Raw genomic sequence first — 17,119 nt, 5'->3', positions numbered from 1 at the left:
AGCCTGGAAAAAGCAGTAATGTTTTAGCATGTGAATTTATGAGATAAAGTCAAAAAGGCATATCATTAATTTATAACTTTTATTTGTCCTGTTTTTTGTTTTTTTGTTGGTTTTTTTTTAATTGCTTTGGGTTTTGTTTGGTTTTCCTCAGGTTTTTTTTATTCCTTTGGGTCCAAGTGCTTTCATGTGCCTGAGTGAATATTTCTTGACTTCAGATGCATATGTAATTGCATACGGGTATAAGTATGTTGGTATGCAGAAAACTGCACCCTTGTCCCTTCCATATAAGTTGAAAAAGTCAAATGGGGTATTTCATTTAAGAATGTAGGCTATAGTATGTGGGTTTCTTAATTTTTTGCTATTGTTATTGAATTTCTGCAGTAGATTTAATAGAAAAACATTATTTTTCAAAATACTAATGCATCAATGTAGACCTGTATGAAAATTAACAGAGAGAGGTTAACCACAGAATGTGATTAAAATTTATCTCTCAGCCACAAATATCACACCTATGATATTTCAAATATCTTTAGCTAACAAGTTTTTTAGAAGTGAAAAAAAATACCTTAGTAAGTTGAGAATAACCAAAACAAAGAACATTTCTTCTCCAGTTGTTTCATCTTTGCAAAGTCCATAGTCTTTTAAAAGAAATCTAATTAAATCCTAAAGGAAAAAATGTATAAAAATTTCTTTCTTTTAAGGCCACCTGTTATATTTTCTTTTATGTTCAAGTCCTGATACTGGGCCATATTTAACTTATCACGGCTTGAAGTTTCTTATAAAATTTGTTTGGAAAGTTTGACTCACGACTGCAAAATAACTATGTTTTGCAACTGTGTTCTTATTAGATGTACCCTACCACACTTGTAATAGTTTTGGGTGGAAGAGGAATAGAATTTTCTTTAATTAAATGCTGAGGATTAAAAGAAATGGAATAGAAACTCTGCAGGCTGGTTTATGATGTTTTTATTAATTTTGAACACTGCTTGACTTCAACAGTAATAACTAATGTACAGGGCTGGAATGTAATGGGACTCCTCATGCGCTGGAACAGGGCCAGGAGTGATAGGATTTGGCAGGATGTAACTCCAAGTTACTATCCATAGTATCTTTACAGCTGCTCATTTCAAACAAAGTGTTTGGTTAATACATTCCCACACAAGTTTTTTGCTAACACTACTTATATTTCTATCCAGCAACTAGAAAGTCTGTCTGTGGTGCAACCGAGAAACATATTTAGGAAAGATAATTTTTTTTTTTTTTTTTTTGCAGACATGAGAATACTAAAACCTTGGCAAAGTAAATGCTAAACTGAAATATCCCTGTTATCCTCTCCTTCAAATGGTGCCATCTATCCCAATTCAAACTGAACATAGATAATCTAAAGTCTAAGAGTGAATCACTTTAAGGTCTAGGTATCCTAAAAATGAACATACAATTGTCCTATGTCCATGTACACTTTTTAAGCATGCAGTCTTTTTTTTTTTTTTTTTTTTTAACAAGGACATTTTTACATTTTTTCATCTGTCAAACAGGATCTGTATTGAACAGAACATGTAGTGATTATTTCTTGGTGTGTATCCCAGTTAAGACAATAACATAAGTAGTTCCTTGAAATGCTTATAAATAGTTATATTAAATAATTGGATGAAAATTGTTGTAGCTGAATTAACTAAAATTTAAAAGGGCAAACTGAAATATAGACTGCAATTGGCCACAATGTGATGTCAACATGAAGTACTTTATATTTTTTTTAAATGCCTATCAACTGTTAGTGGAATACATTAAAAGGAGGGAAACATTTGAGACTGATGCATTCAGTATGCACCTACATGATTTAGAGGAAGATAAAATTGTTGCTCTCATTTCCTTGTCTCCAGGTAACACCAAAGTATTTGGACCAGCCAACAGTACAAAATAAAGGGATCAAAACTGAAGAGATTTCAATGGAAACAATATATAATGAGTTTACACTTATGTAAGTTCTAAAATAAAAAGAATGCAGTTAATAATGGTATTTTATAGGAGACACAATAGAGAATGAGCCAAAACATTACCAGCACAAAGTATGTATCTTATAGAAAAGCAAAATATAGGGGCATGCCAAGATGACAAAACAGACATTTTTACTTTCAGCAAAGAAGCCAAAAGTTGAAGTAAATTTTTCACAAGGCCTTAAGGTGACTATGAAAATACTTCGTAAGCACCTTAAATAGAATATATAAACCACAGATCAGAAGGGCTATCCAAAAACACCCCCTCATCCCGCTTCTAACTTGCTTAAAAGCTCTAGCTGCTTATATTTCCTGGCAAGGATTCTTTTAAAAGCCTACAGTTGTACACACCCAGGACTGGCACCCCATCTCTGTGTTCCACCTGTGGTTGCTTGTGTTACAGAAGCTTGGCAGTTCTGTGCCTCCCTTCACTAAACACTCTCCTGAGACTCTGTACTTTACACTGTATCCAACTGAAAGCAGAGTGGTCTTGTAAAACCAGCCCAACTCAGTGGGTACTGACCTAGAAAATGGAAAACTTCTTCCTTCTGTAAGAAAGGAAAAGTGTTTTGAATAATAACCTTTATATTCAAGGAGAATATCTATAAGTACCAGGCTTTTCTAAGTGATGAAAAAGTAGTGTCACCCTTTCCAGCTTCTGAAGAAGATAGAAATGTGAATCCAATAGTGTGGAGAACACTTGAAGAGAAACTGGTGAACAAAATTTCCTTAGTTAATGATAAAGCTAAAGCTTGCATTGTCTGTCAGATTTTGAAGTGTTTCAAAGCCCTTGAAATCCCCAACAGTAGTTCATTGGATTTCAAACTTTGACTAAGTCTTCAGGTCCCTAAAGTCAATGACTGACTTATTGTTTAACCTTTTGTATTAACCTAATGTTAAGTACATAACCAGATTCAAAAGTGCCTTTTCTGAGAAATAGATAATAATCTCTATTTATAACTCTTCTGTACTCCAGATTTAGGTTTACAATCATCTAAATTCTAAAGACGTGAAACTTTTAGACTTCCTGAGGGCTACAGCCAATATCAAAGGCATAATATTGACATAAGGGCAGTCCCCGTGACTAGCTAAGAAGTGGAAGACCTAGTACTAAGAGCCGTATGCCTTAGCTGCAGTAGACTTGAACTTAACGTGTTTGTAGTCCAGGAAATTATATATGCCACTGTCAGAAAACAGATGATTTTCTGTTGAGATGGAAGTTCAAGGGTATAATGGGAACAGAAAAACACAGAAAAGTGACTTGGAAAGGAAGGAAGCCATTTCTTTGTCTCCTGTGTGTGGTGCACTGAAACTTTCTGGACTGGTGTTCAATCCCAGTAACACCTACATTCCTGCTGTACAGGGTTCATTTACAGGACTGAAGCAGCTCCTCATTTTCTTCTTTCCCAGGTTAGGTTAAGACTGCTGAGGAGAAGTAGAAGGGCAAGTCAAGTTTTCAACTAGGAGTCCCCAGATTTTGGTCCTACCTGCCTTAACTGTTGGTAACTGCCTGATGTTCATACTTAAATGCAGTCTAAAGAGCGGTACTGGAGGGCTTTCACCACTTAATCAAATGCCGTGACACCTAACGTACACAGACAAGTTCAGACAGACCTAGTATTGTTCTGCTCAGACTCTGAGCTGGTCAGAACTAGAAGCTGCTTAGCCATGCTGGTCTGGTGCTGTGCCAAAGCTAACAAGCTGTGGGCTTACCAGGTCAGGCGTAGTGCCACAGAAAATCCTTTGTGTGGCTTATGGACCAGAATAGTTTCTTGTAACCAGCCTCAGAGCTGACACAGAGAAACTCAAGTCTGCTTCTTCATGTATTTGGAGATATGTTCAGGAACTGAGCTCCTTGCTGTGCCCTTCCCTTTTTGTCTGAACACAAGAATTTTCTGCTACATTATGCACAGTGGCCCAACTCCAAAGCAGAGATGGTGGATGTTTCTTTCCAAGATACTACAGGGGCAAGTTATAGGGTAATATCCTTCAACCACCAAGGGCCTGGACTTTGCTCAGTTCTCCCACTCCTTGGTAGGGTATCAATGCCTCTTATGTAGGAGACAGACTTGTTTAGCCAAAAGTCACAGCTGCCTGAGTCAGCCATTCAGACTGACTCAGCCATTTTAAAGCCATTTAGGAAACCATGTGTGTTGTGGATTTATATTGTATCTTTGAGTTAGAATATATTATATTTTTCTGGATTTCGACTCCAGGTGCTTTTTCACAACAAATTATCAACTAATCTAAACCACTTCTTATTTATACTGGTGTTCCATACTTCTCATTTCATTCTTTCTGCATTGACAACGGAAGTGAGACAGCTGATGAAGCTTAAACAAAGACAGGTTTTCACAAAACACATTTTACATTATGATAGCACCCTGAAATGGTTTGCCAGTTTAATCTATGCTTCAGTGTCAGGAAAAATCAAAAAATAAAGTGACTGCATTCTGGGGACAAGATTGTATGACAACCACATGTTAGATTGGCTTTTACAATTTGAGGACACTGTAAAAGTTACACTTCCATATAAAATTCAAGATGTCTAAATTTAATGGCTAAATTATTAAATCAATTTATTCAGACTAAGATATAAACAGCACAGAAAAACACAAGTTTTACATCATTGTCCTGAACAGTGGGCAGATACAAAGGCTCTGAATTGTCTTTTGGCAAGCCCCAACTCTTCATGAGGTCACAGAAATTAGGACTCCTGATGTAACTATGCAAGTAAAGAGCCTAGAATTGGAGGCAGTGAGTATTTGAATGGTCACACCAAATGTCAATTATCAGTGATAAAAAGTGGGTTATACATAAGACCTCTTCCATGCAGAAGACATGAATGATAGATTACTAAAAAGGAAGAAGCCTTCTGTTGTACCAGTAAACCAGAATCGCCATGCTCTACATCCATCTTTCTTAGTTTCTTCCAAAATCATTGGATACGAATTAGAAAAAAAAAAATCTGAAAAGAAAATACTTCCCCTGGCGAGGAGGAAATAGTGAGTCATGTTACTGAGCATGCCTATCAACCAGTTAAATTTTGTGATAAACTATGCAGTACTGAAGAGCATTTACACACCTGCATTTTAAATTTGACACTGATGGGCAAAGCAAAGGGGAATATGTATGCGTGAGACTGCTTTATGGCCAATCTTCACTACTTTCTTGATTGACTGATTGTATGACTCACTACTGAGATTTGACTCTTACCACTTAAAAGATTTTCTGCCATAAGACTGTCAGTGGGAAGGAGATTGTTTTTTAGCAAAAGCAGTCATTTGCAGCAATCAGGGAAAGAAAAGCAGCCATAGTAAACAGAGCTAGGGGATACAACCTTAAATATCCTGTTAGTACTCACAATGTCCTGAAACAGAATATCTGCAGCATGATGGAGAGGGCAGGTCCAGGTCTTCCAGAATGACAGCTGAAAGGATACCCCTCTGTCTTTATTTTATGTGATTTTTGTGTTCATCCCAGGTTTTGCTGGAAAAATAAATGCTGCTTACAAGACCCTCTCCATAGTCAAATAATTGCAATTAGATTATCTAGCCACAAATAAAATGTTTTAACTAGAGCTTTTCTTTAATATGAGAAGTTTGCATAACCCTGTAACCACTATGACTGCTATGGTTACCTCTGTGGAACAGTAAATACAAGGCAGGGACTCATCTCTGACTCAGAACAGTTCATGTCCCCACAGTTAAGCTCTGCAACTGCCAAAACCAGAAAGGCTTTATTCAAATGGCTTGCCAGGAGTGGGTTTTAGCCCTTACTAAGCTCCAAACTGTACATGGCTACTGTCTGTGCAAGGACTCATTCACATGACTCTAAACTATGCCAGGGACTATCCTAGAAGTTGCCTGTCAATGCTTTACCCCTTTTTTATGAAGAGAGTAACCACAGCCTGTGAAATAAGTAATATGCTTGAGAGACTAAGTTAAAATATACCCTGACATATCCACATATTTCATCTTTTTGGCTATAGTTCAGTTTTTCTTTTGTTAGACAAGGGAAGATACCTGCTGGCAAACAGAATTGGACCAGCCTCATGCGCATATCTTGTAAACCATAACAATCTGGATTTAGACTGACATATTTATCAGCTTAACTTCCATCTCACTACACTTTGAGAGTATAAGAGAAAGGGGATAAATTTGCCATTAAAAGTGGGTTCACACCTGCATTAAATGATGACAGAAATGCTTAGATTATTCAGCTAGAGAAAACTAGACACACATATGGGCACTGATTTTTCTTCTTTCACTAGCTGTGGTGGGAATCAAGAAGGAAAATACCTTTTGTAGCTTTTTGCAGCAGGTTTCATTCTAGCAGAAGCTAGTTGTTATGTGGGGACTTTTAATGTGTAAAGACCACTAGGGATTTGAATTTATCCCCCTGAGGGGATATTGCTATGTGAATGAGTTTCATTATCTACAGGAAGTTGCTGGGATACCACATGTATTTGTCACGAGGAAATTTTCTAATCAAAACTTATGTAAATGCTTATGGAATCTCTCCTGAATTGCAGAATGCCAAACATCAATGTCAGACATCTCTATCTCTGAAAGGGGAGCAGATTTGGATACCACTGGGATTCACAGAGACCCAGGGCATTCACCCTCACCTGGTAGTGAGCAGCCTTTCTCACTGACTGACACAAGGAACCTGCCAAACCAAACTCTTGGAACCGATATTTTTATGCTCCTACAAGCCACATGCTCTTAATGTTTTTACGTGGCTATACTGCTTCTTATACCCTTGCTGCACCAGTTTAAAAATTGTTGGTTCTTCTGGACATCTGCTGCTTTTGTTTCCCCCCATTTTGTGCTTCTTGCTCTTATCTTTTCAACACCTTTTCTTGCTTTCAGCTCTCCTTTAATCTTCTTGGTTTAATTGCTTTAATCTTGTTTTAATCCATTTGACAATGGATTTTTCTGTTTGCCTCGCCTTTTCTAATACAGGTATTTTAACACATGCCTTTCCTTTCTCCTTGTTCTTTTCTTTGGTCTTCTGTTACAAGGTTTCTGTTTCTCTTCTGTTTTTTACTTTGCCTGCCTTTGTTCCCCAGATGGACTCCTAGATAAATAGATTATAAAAAGGTTTCTTGTCCCATATTCATCTGCTACTGTGAGATGTTTACCTGAACTTATAAAGGCTATCACAGGACTTCTGAAAACTGTCACCTATAAAGGAATAAAAAAGCAGGTTTTGGTATTATTGTATTATACTAAGTTACCCAACTGAGCATGGTGTTGATAATGCCAAGGGCACAGATTTGATCCCAATACAGACCATTAACTCAAGAGCTGGAATTGATGATCCTTATGGGTCCCTTCCATTTTAAAATGCTCTGTGATTCTGAGTGAGTTATCATACAATAAGAGTTGAAGATATTTTGCCCCAAACTCTTCATTTTCTTCCTGCAATGCTCATCAAGATTTCTCTAGTTTTGCAAGGTTATGGCAGACTAGGACCTACAGAAAAATTTTCACAGACATGTTTGTGGAAGAATGCAAGTATGATTTTGGTATCAAATCAACTAATTTAGTTAAATTATTGCATTATGATTTATTTATATGCATGAAGTTCTAAAGTTGGTATAGTTTGGATACTTAACCTCTAGTACAAGAGACAATATTTTGGCAGTATTTATTTTCAGGGAACATTTAGTCTATTTTAAACACCCTCATGAGAAGAAAGTCTCAAGAGAAGATGACAAAATGTATACGTATGTGATTTGCAAAGACTTGTGGTAGAGTATCAAATCACAGAGAAGGACTAAAAAAAAAAAACCCTGCAGAAAAGGTTTAGTTCAACCAAAATGTTTCTTTGTGAAAATGATTCAGTACTGTTTTGTACTGTGACTTAAAAATACCTTTAAGATTCCTATAGAATAAGATTCCCTTGTACAGATGGAACTAAGCATAGTGTCTGTGTCTCAGAAGATTCTGTTGCTACTATTTCTGCAAAGTCATAGTACAGCATATATGCCTCCAAATAATAATAACATATTACAAATAACAATAATATAGATACCACTCCAAATCTTGTAGTCTTGTGTGTGGTAAATCACAGGTAAACACAAATTTGCTACTGAAAGCCACATCCCTACGGTAAGCAGGCTCCAAGTATACTTTCATCAGAGCTCATTACCTCTGAATCAGTTTTCCCCTATGACACAAAATATGGACAGAATGAGTTGGTACCAACTCAGAGTGCAGGCAAGGAAAGCAGGTACTACCTCTGAGTGTGTGTAGTACAGGCCTAGCCCTGCCCACAACAGACACACTGCAGATCTCTGTTCGGGGCTCAGTGTGTTAAAAGTCTATAGAAATTCCCTAAGAATATATGGGGATTGCAAAATGAAAAATCCAGGACTGAAACATGCCTGCATGATAAACTAAAGCCAAGGACACACAGTGGCCTCTTTTCTTTTTGAAGGAAAGTGGAGACAGATGCCATCATTCATGCTTTATCATAAATCCTACTTGTACACTGAGCGAAGTTTTTTGGACCATCTTTCAGGCATCTGATTTCTCACATTGAGCTAAGAAAGCAAAAAAAAAAAAAAAAATCTGTCCCTATTATTTTGCCATATCTATTTAATAATGCAAAATTTGGTTCTAAAACAATAAAGTTCAGACCACTACCATGATAGTCCCAGGATTATCTGAACAAGATTTCTTAAAACTATGGAAAATGTGGAATAGTTTGAATCAAGTGATGGCAAGTCAAGTAAATTCCTAAGTTTTCTGAGACAGGCCTGGACTGAAATATTAAAAATACTTTGGAAATTTTTATAGAAAAAAAAAAAACCACACCAAGAGGACAATGACAATGATAATACAGCAAAATTAACAGCAAACATGAACTCAGAAAAAGGAAACATCTTGAAGTTAGAATAACTGAACTAAACAAAAAGGAAAACAATGAATTTGAAAAAAAAAAAAAAAAGGAGCAGAATGTTTTTTCATTAATGGACTGGGAAAAAGATGCAACTTAGGAAAAAATGACCCAAATTGAGATTCAACACTATTATTTCCAAAGTGATTTGCTCAGCTTTTACTAAAACATGTGGAAGTAAAGAAGGAAAAGCAAAACCAAACCTTGTAACTATGCTAATTTAGGATATGGGGAGCTATACTGCCATTGATATCAGGGAAAGTTTTTCTGGGGCTAGAGGGGCAGAAAAAGAGGTGAAAAAATAATAAAAAGTGAGAGCTTGTTCTATTCTGCTTTGGCATTCTGCAAGCTAAAGAGAAGGCCCAGGTACTTCAGTCCCGCTGCCTTCTTTTTTTTTTCCTATGCTCATAATTTTACTATCCTGACAAGTCCTAAATAGACAGCCCGTTTTAACCCACTTAGTGACAAAAGGATGTTGTCCTAAACTCTATAACTCTCTTTTTCATTCAGGATTTCTTTGATGCAGGAAATGACTCATATCAGATCTACCTTGAATGTTAGAAGAGCTAGGACTGACCTGTGCAGCACTTCTCACATAATGTTGGGCTCAGGCAAGGGAGCAGCCCTGGGGCATCTCAAAACCCAAGTATCTTCACATGGCCCAAGCTGTCAGTGGGTGACCTTTACCAGGCTGAGTAATATCTGTCTAGCACACCCCTGGCACAAGAGAAGTATTATATAGGACTAATTACCAGTTTTTAGCACAATCTGATTTTTACATTTCATCTTCATCAGGCCTGTGATTTGGAGGCTGAAATTTTATGGAAAGACAGCTGCTACAGTAAAATCGCATGTCAAACAGCACGTACAAGACACAAATGCCTATGATGTTACACCTGTTTAACTCTCATTCTTTTCCATCTTACTCCCTTCCTTTCTTTGGGGAAACAGGGCCTGGTTTCAATCCAGTTAATCAAATGTAAGCTTTGATGTGTTTGATAAGTCCAGCTTTAGTTGCCATGGTAAAAGCTATCCTACTTGGTTCTGGATTTTTATTAATCTTAGTTGGCAAATAATAGTTCACTTAATAATGTTTTCTTTCTGAAGAAAGCATCATTAAAGCATGGAGAGTTTTTATCAATAAATGGAAACACTGAATTATGTTTGCCTGCTGATGTAAAACACGGAAGAAAAACTTCAGTTGGCACAAATGAAAATCAAACTAGAGTCTTCCTGTAGCTTTTGTAGGATCTTGTAGGATCTTGCTGTTTCCTGAATCATTTGGTATCCCTGCTGGATGCAATTGTTGCCAGCGCATGAGAATTTCAGGAATTATTTTCTGTTGAGATATATTATAAGGAGAAATTTGAAAATTGTTTTATCTTGGACTCTTTGCAAGTCAATTAAATTTGAGATAAGTTAATAGTAAAACAAACCTTTTTGACATGATTATAAAAATAACTACTTAGCTGAATTTATTGTTGCATAATTGTCTGCCTACAAAGGGAATACCATAGTTGCTTTGCATTATGCTGTGAGAGGACATAATTGAAAGAAATAAAGAACATGGGTTCAGTCATGAGCATGACTGAACCCATGAATAAAGATTCTTTATGTTATATAGTTTCTAATGTGTTTTCTAACATTGAAAACTAGTATTTCCTTTTTATCATTGAAAAATCATATTATTTGGTGTTTTCCAACCATATAAACATCAGTACCTATAAATTATAAATTTGTTTTTCCAATGGTAGTTGATAGTTTTTCAAAAGCAATACTTTAAAAATTTAGAAATGTTACTTACTCCTTCAATTCAGCAAATTTTAACATTTGAAAGAATTGATATCTGAAAAATAATTTTTCAATTGTTGAAATTAATCCTGAAAAATAATACTCTAATATATGGTCTTGATTGTGTGGGACATTCATATCTTCTTCTCTCAGTCATCTTTCAGGGTATTTGGGAAACTGATAAGACTTGTGAAATCAAATTACCCATAGCTAGAAAAACTAGTGAGTAGTGGGTGAAATTAGGCAAGACTTTGTGTGAAGAGCTTTTAAGATCATATAGTTTCAGGGCCAAAAATTTTTTCAGGACCAAAAATTTTTTGGTCCTGGTAGAAAATTCTTCCAATCGCTGTGGACAGAGCATGGAGGCCTTCAGCACAGTGACTCCTATTCCCAGATTTGTTGTCATTTTTTTCAAAATGCTGGAGTATTTTTCCAAAGGAAGCTGTCTTTTTAGAGCTGTCTCCTAGGAAGACTTGTGAGATGCCACCTTTGCTACAGAAAGCTCCGCAGTGCCCAGATTGACATGCAAATTGGGCTACTAAAGATCATTTGTCTAAGCCAACAGCATGTGGACAAAGGCTTTTTCTCAAGAAACATCTACAGTTGTGGAAGAATAGGACTGCTGATTTTGTAAAAAGAGAAGATTGACAAATTTATCAGGAAAACTTCCCTGTGAGAAGATCCATGTCTGATCAGTTCTGCTTCACTGCTTCAGCAGCTATTGAGCTTCTGCTAAATGCTGTGTGAGTCTAAAAATGAATCCTGGCAACTTGGCTGGTACTGCTTGTAAAAAGGATTGCAATCAAACTCTGAATTTTGCATAAAAAACAAATCATCACGCTGCTTGAAGCTTGGAGCTTTCTTTACTGCCCTGTTGAATAATTAATGATAAAGCCTGAAAGGGCAAGATTGACTCAACAAAGTATATTATCTGAAGCACATTTGGAAAAGGTTTTCTTTACTTTTATCCCAAAAAAGCAAATGCATTTTTGTTGTTCTGATATTTTTGTTTCCTTCTCCCTTTTTAGCCATTCTTAGATCATAAATGCATAGCATTTTGCTTTTTTTAAAGAGGTTGCTAATTAAAATATTGATATTTTTTTGAAGCGTATTCAATTTGCTCCTAAGGCAGACAAGGTTGCTTGGTAATTAGAGCTGTAAGGTTTAAAGGTGCAGTTGGCTTCCCAGGGCTTTGGGGTTTGTTTTGGTTTATTTCCATTCATAGACTGTTATACTACAGCCTGGAAAAGAAAACTGCATTACAAACTCTTTTCAAATTAATACAAACGTATTAAACAGATAAATGTATTATCCTTTTTTATGGAATAATTATATTATTCCATAAATATAGGATATTTTTATATCATATATTTAGGTGACAGGGAATCTTCTTCTGCTGATTTGTCTATCTCTACCACTGTGAGTCACGGTAAAGAAGTGATCCTGACATTGGAATCTGGTTGGTCACAGTAAACCAGCTTGTTCTTTGAAGGGAAGGTGTGTTTTGTCTATGCCACTGGAGAATTATGGTTTAAATAAGGCTTATTACTACCAATTCACAACCACTCAATAAACAAGAGACACTAAACAACCTCCTGCGCATATATCGTATAAACCAGAACTTTCCAACACCGCATTGCCATTGCAGGGGTTATAGGAGATGTGTGAGCAATTCAGGTTCATGAGGTCAGAGGTGAGAAAACTTTTATCAAGGAGTGCAAGTGTGAGAGGTAAGGGACAGTGTCTCCAGCATGTAGGAAAAGGAGGATTGCTCCTGCTCAGCTGCAGGTATATGCTGCAAGGAAGCCATGCCCACCCTCAGCACAAGGATTTTTTCAGTGCCTTGGAAGGCAATACAGTGAAATAGTTATACTGGGAAAATCTTTTGATCAAGACTGTTTCAAACAGTATTATGGTTTATTACTCTCAGCCTTGTCATAAAAATGATGTTTAGCATGCTCCAAAACAATTTCCAACAGAAGATGAGATTGGTGCCAGAGAGAGCTACAGTTTTCTTCCTGGTTTGTGTTGACAAAGAATATTCAGCAGTTCTGTTTACCTAGTGATACCTTTTCCTGGTCTTAAAAAAATTGAGAGCCAGATATGGTTAAGGGATAAGAGGTTTTTACCTCAGTATTTTAAAAACGATCCTCCCTTATTGGTGCACCACTTCACCAAGGTAGAATGCACTGCAATACACACACCGGATAGATTGCGTATACAATTTTGAGACCTTGCAAATTAGCATATCTAAAAAAGGATGCCCCAATAGGAGGCCTGGATGAATGGAGTGTTATTCCCCCATCTGTGTAATTCCCTCTGGATGGGTCAAATCTTTAGTTTTCAGGATGTATTCCAGAGAGGACCTTGGTTTTCCAAGATAGCATAGGGTTTTCCTCCCTCCAACTGTAAGGCCTTTAGGATATTTTGTCTCCCAGCCTGATAAAATACTACAACTATGCTGAGTTCTCAGACTTAAGGAATTACAAGTTATGCATGCTAAGAATACTGAAGATACATAAAAATTTATACAAAAGGTATATAAAAGAAAAGGCAAAAAATCATCACTAGAACAATCAGGAAAACAAGAAATTCATCTTAAAATATGCTTATATCCTTTCCTAGTTGGACAAGATTTCCAAGACCTTTTTTTTTTTGAGGTACAGTTATTTTCCTGGTTTTGTCATCTTTCATATTTTGTTTTGGCAAGTCAGTATTTTGTTTCTGACTAATTCTCATCTTACACCAGTCAGAGTAGTGATATACTGGGCACGCAGGATACACAATTGCTGACTGTCTTTATATGCAGTATAGGCTGCAATTTTAATGACTTGAAATCTAGTCTAATTGCTGGTTTCTCTAGTGCCGTTTCATCTTGCTGGCCCTGCCTATGCATTCCAGTCTCTTCCTTGTGCTGGCTCCAGTGCCTGCCAGACCCTGTGTGCAGCACAGTAAGTCAGCACTAAACAGACCTGACAGTACAGGCAAGGGTTTTCTCATGATTCAGCACTCTGTGTCAGCTCAGCTGGAGCTGGCCCAAGAAGGTCTGATGGAAGGAGAGTGAAACTCTGGCAGGCTGCACTGAGATCAGTTTAGGCTGCCACAGGGCAAACACTTTTGTGCCTCTCACAGCTATTTCTCCACAGTATCTGTACCTATCTCATAAAATGCTCCTTTCCATTTAACACTTGTTTAACACTGATAGGAAGCAGCTAGTGTGTCATTCAGCTTTTGCAGCACCTACCTCACACACACACTGAAGGCACACCAGAAGGCTATCACTAAGACTAGCAGTGCAACTCTTTTTTGCTATTTAACAGTATTGTTAACAGCTGGGAATATAATGCATTACTTTTGCTAGAAGTTGTTTTTGTCTGCTTAAGCCTATACAAGAAAACTTTGAGATAACAGACATGCAATCATAGGAGACCCTGTATAATTACTTAAACCAACAGGAATGGCTACAATGAAAACAAGACCAGCTAGCTTGTAGTGGTACACACAAGTTTTCATAAAAGAGAATATGGGCTATATTACATGGCTAATATAGCATTTAATGCTTCACTTAGTCACATCCACTTCTGAAGAAAGATGTGTCTGTCAGGTGAACTGCATTTGCCACTCACAGAAGAAGGCTGATAACACCTAAATGTGGCATAGAAAAAGTCCCAAATTAATGGTTCTAGGTGGTCCTGTTACAGGAAATAAGAGTATGGAACAAGAGAGCTCTAGGGTCATTCATTTAGTAGTGAATAACATCAGGGAAAGATCTGCAAACTGTGTTGGGGATGCATGTCTTGGGATGTTGTGGTATTAGATAAAAGGTACTTGATCATTTAAGGATGAATGACAAACGGCACAGGAAATGGGTGATTTAGTACATCTTCCATCTGTTGTGTTTGGATGATTCTGTTATACACCTTTTCCCTTTGCTGGGGATAAATAGACTGAACTCGCATAAAGGAGCCTGATCTACTACCGCTGCCATCTGTTGTAAGACCAGTTTGAGAATCCTTCAAAGAAAACAATTAGAATGCTTGTAATTTTTAAATTTTCCTGTTTCTCTTTTTTAACTCTCTATCAAGCAGAAATTTATATTTGCTCGTCATAGATTTCTTTCATTTAAAGCAAAAGACACAAAGAGAAAAAAATGTTTTGCTCTTGCAAAGTTGCTCTTTGCAGTTGCATAGAAAACAAAATAGCTTTAATATCTAATTAGACACCTTTAAATTTGCTGTGAAAGTGGATTAAATTAAGCTTTTTTACTATGCCTTCTTCAGTCCATCCAGATACCAAGCACTTCATCCACTGATGTTTTTAGTGAATAGCTTGAACTAATATGGTCACAGTGGAGTTTTAAGTAACTCAGGTTTTGGAAGAATCAACAACTTTAAACACTTGGCCCAGCCATCATGAGCTTCTCTGAATTGCATTTAATTGCACTAAGTTCCTCCCAGAAATTGCAGCATTCTTTCATTATTTCCTGAAATTTAGTAATTATGGTTGCAGTGCTGGTATTTTAAGACACAACAATAGCCAGGCTGAAAATGTTTGATGAGTCAAGTATTTCTCCAAGCTTATAGTTCACCATTGACTTGAAAATAGCATTTGTTTTAGATATAAAATTGTAAGTATTTATTTCTCTGTGTGTTGACCAGAAATTGTGAATTACAGTACTTTCTGTCTACTCTATTCTGGAAGAGTTCTCTGTGTTCCTGGTTTTAGTTTCTCTTCTAATTTCTTTGTTTTGATGTTTTTTTTTTTCCTCCTGTGATTTGAATACAATATTACACATCTCTTCAGTATGGTTTTCATAGCTTATCATAATAACTAGAGAGAATTTTCCTTCATTGTGTTTGCTTCCAAATGTATTTGAGTTGTTTCTTTTGTATAATGACTTGCAGAAGCAGATTATTAAACTTCCATTGGGAGGAATGCAGAAGATTAGTTTCTAGCTCTTCTTTTATGGATTTAGACGTGATCTTTCAGGAAAGTATTGCCTACAGTTCAGTAATGTGTTCTATATAATATATATGGGGGGAAATACAGTCACTTTTTCTTTTCTTAGGAATTTATATTAAAATAAAAAGAAATCTGGCTGTTTTTTTTCTTGCTTATGCTTTTCGCCACCCCCTGTATTACTCTCAGTTTACATTGAAATATGCTTGGGATGAATAATAGCTGTCAATGACTGCCGGGTTTACATTTTAGTTAGTAATTAGAAAAATTACATAAAGTGTTCAATTTATCAGAAAAGAGAGTGTCTAGAGAATTCCTTCACTCCCTCAGAGGTGGGTTATAATATAGGGCAGTAGTACTCTATGCTGAAAACACTATTATTTTAGAGATATATTATGCAAATTCAATGAGAATTGTATGTAAACTTGCACCAACTTTAGCCCACCAATGAGGTGAAAAAGACAAGCCAAAAAGAAATGAGAAGGAATGATTTTTCTTTTTCTCCCACCAGGAATTCAGATTCCAGATTGGAAGACTTTATCAGTGGACGTGCCTTTGTTAATTTTATGCATGTATTTTATAGGGAACAGAACAGTTTCTTCTATACTTAATGAAAAAAGTGGATTTCTTTGTCTATTCCAAAGGAAGAAATATATAGAAAATCCATTGCTTCCTTCCACTCTGGCACCTCTTCATTGTGTATTTAAGAACATACAGCAGAATGGCATTTTGATAGCCTTGCTATGCAGAGCTGTTCATGATATACAGACAATGAAGAAGACCTTTCTCTGTATGGAACAGAAATAGTAGACTAGAGAGAGAAACAGATGGAAGAGTAAAAGAATGCTTGGATCACTGTCAGCAAAAGTGTTGTAGCTGGCTGCTTTCCCATCCCTGAGGAAGCCCTAGCGCTAGGATAGGCTCCTGCTGCCCAGCAGATGACATCAGGATGATATGTTGCTGTGATGAGCTGTGACTCCTGACTGTCACACCGGCTCTCTCACGGGACAGCAGCGCTTTACACAGACACTGACGAACTTTGGACTTGAAAAGCAGCTTCAGACAAACTGTTCTAAGTTTTCAGCACAACGCCAATTCTTAACTGAAAAAGATAGTAATAATTGCCCTAACAATTACCTCAACAATACCATGCAGGAATCATTGCTCTTATTCCTTTTCATGTGAACAGTAACCTGCTTTCTGTTCCTGCACTTTTCACTGATTATAAGCTGGAGGTCATCTTGTCTCAGAATCTCTCTCCTTCACTTTCTCTTTCTCTCTGTGACAATTAGTCAAATCCTTTCTAAACTCCTGTTAAATGGACGATTAAGAGAAAACAATAAGGTATGCTTTAATCCAAAAGGTTTCAGATTATATATATATATATATATATATATATATATATATATATATATATATAATAACCTGATCCATTGAATCTCAACATTAAGAACGAATCATTTATT

General features: G+C 36.6%; 1 long non-coding RNA gene across 2 annotated transcripts in view; it reads right to left on the bottom strand.

Annotated features, from left to right (window-relative positions):
• Positions 1 to 5,666, bottom strand: part of LOC140682448 (uncharacterized) — a 42,106-nt gene extending 36,440 nt beyond the window's left edge. For both annotated transcript variants that reach the window (XR_012054218.1, XR_012054217.1), the window contains exon 1: positions 5,359 to 5,666. This is a non-coding gene — a long non-coding RNA (uncharacterized lncRNA). The remainder of the gene's footprint in view (positions 1 to 5,358) is intronic.
• Between the last annotated feature and the right edge of the window lie 11,453 nt (positions 5,667 to 17,119).

The sequence above is a fragment of the Taeniopygia guttata genome, chromosome 2, assembly GCF_048771995.1.
Source record: "Taeniopygia guttata chromosome 2, bTaeGut7.mat, whole genome shotgun sequence".
Taxonomy (NCBI): Eukaryota; Metazoa; Chordata; class Aves; order Passeriformes; family Estrildidae; genus Taeniopygia; species Taeniopygia guttata.
Note: the sequence above shows the minus strand (reverse complement) of the source record. Positions and strands in the feature narration are given on the sequence as shown.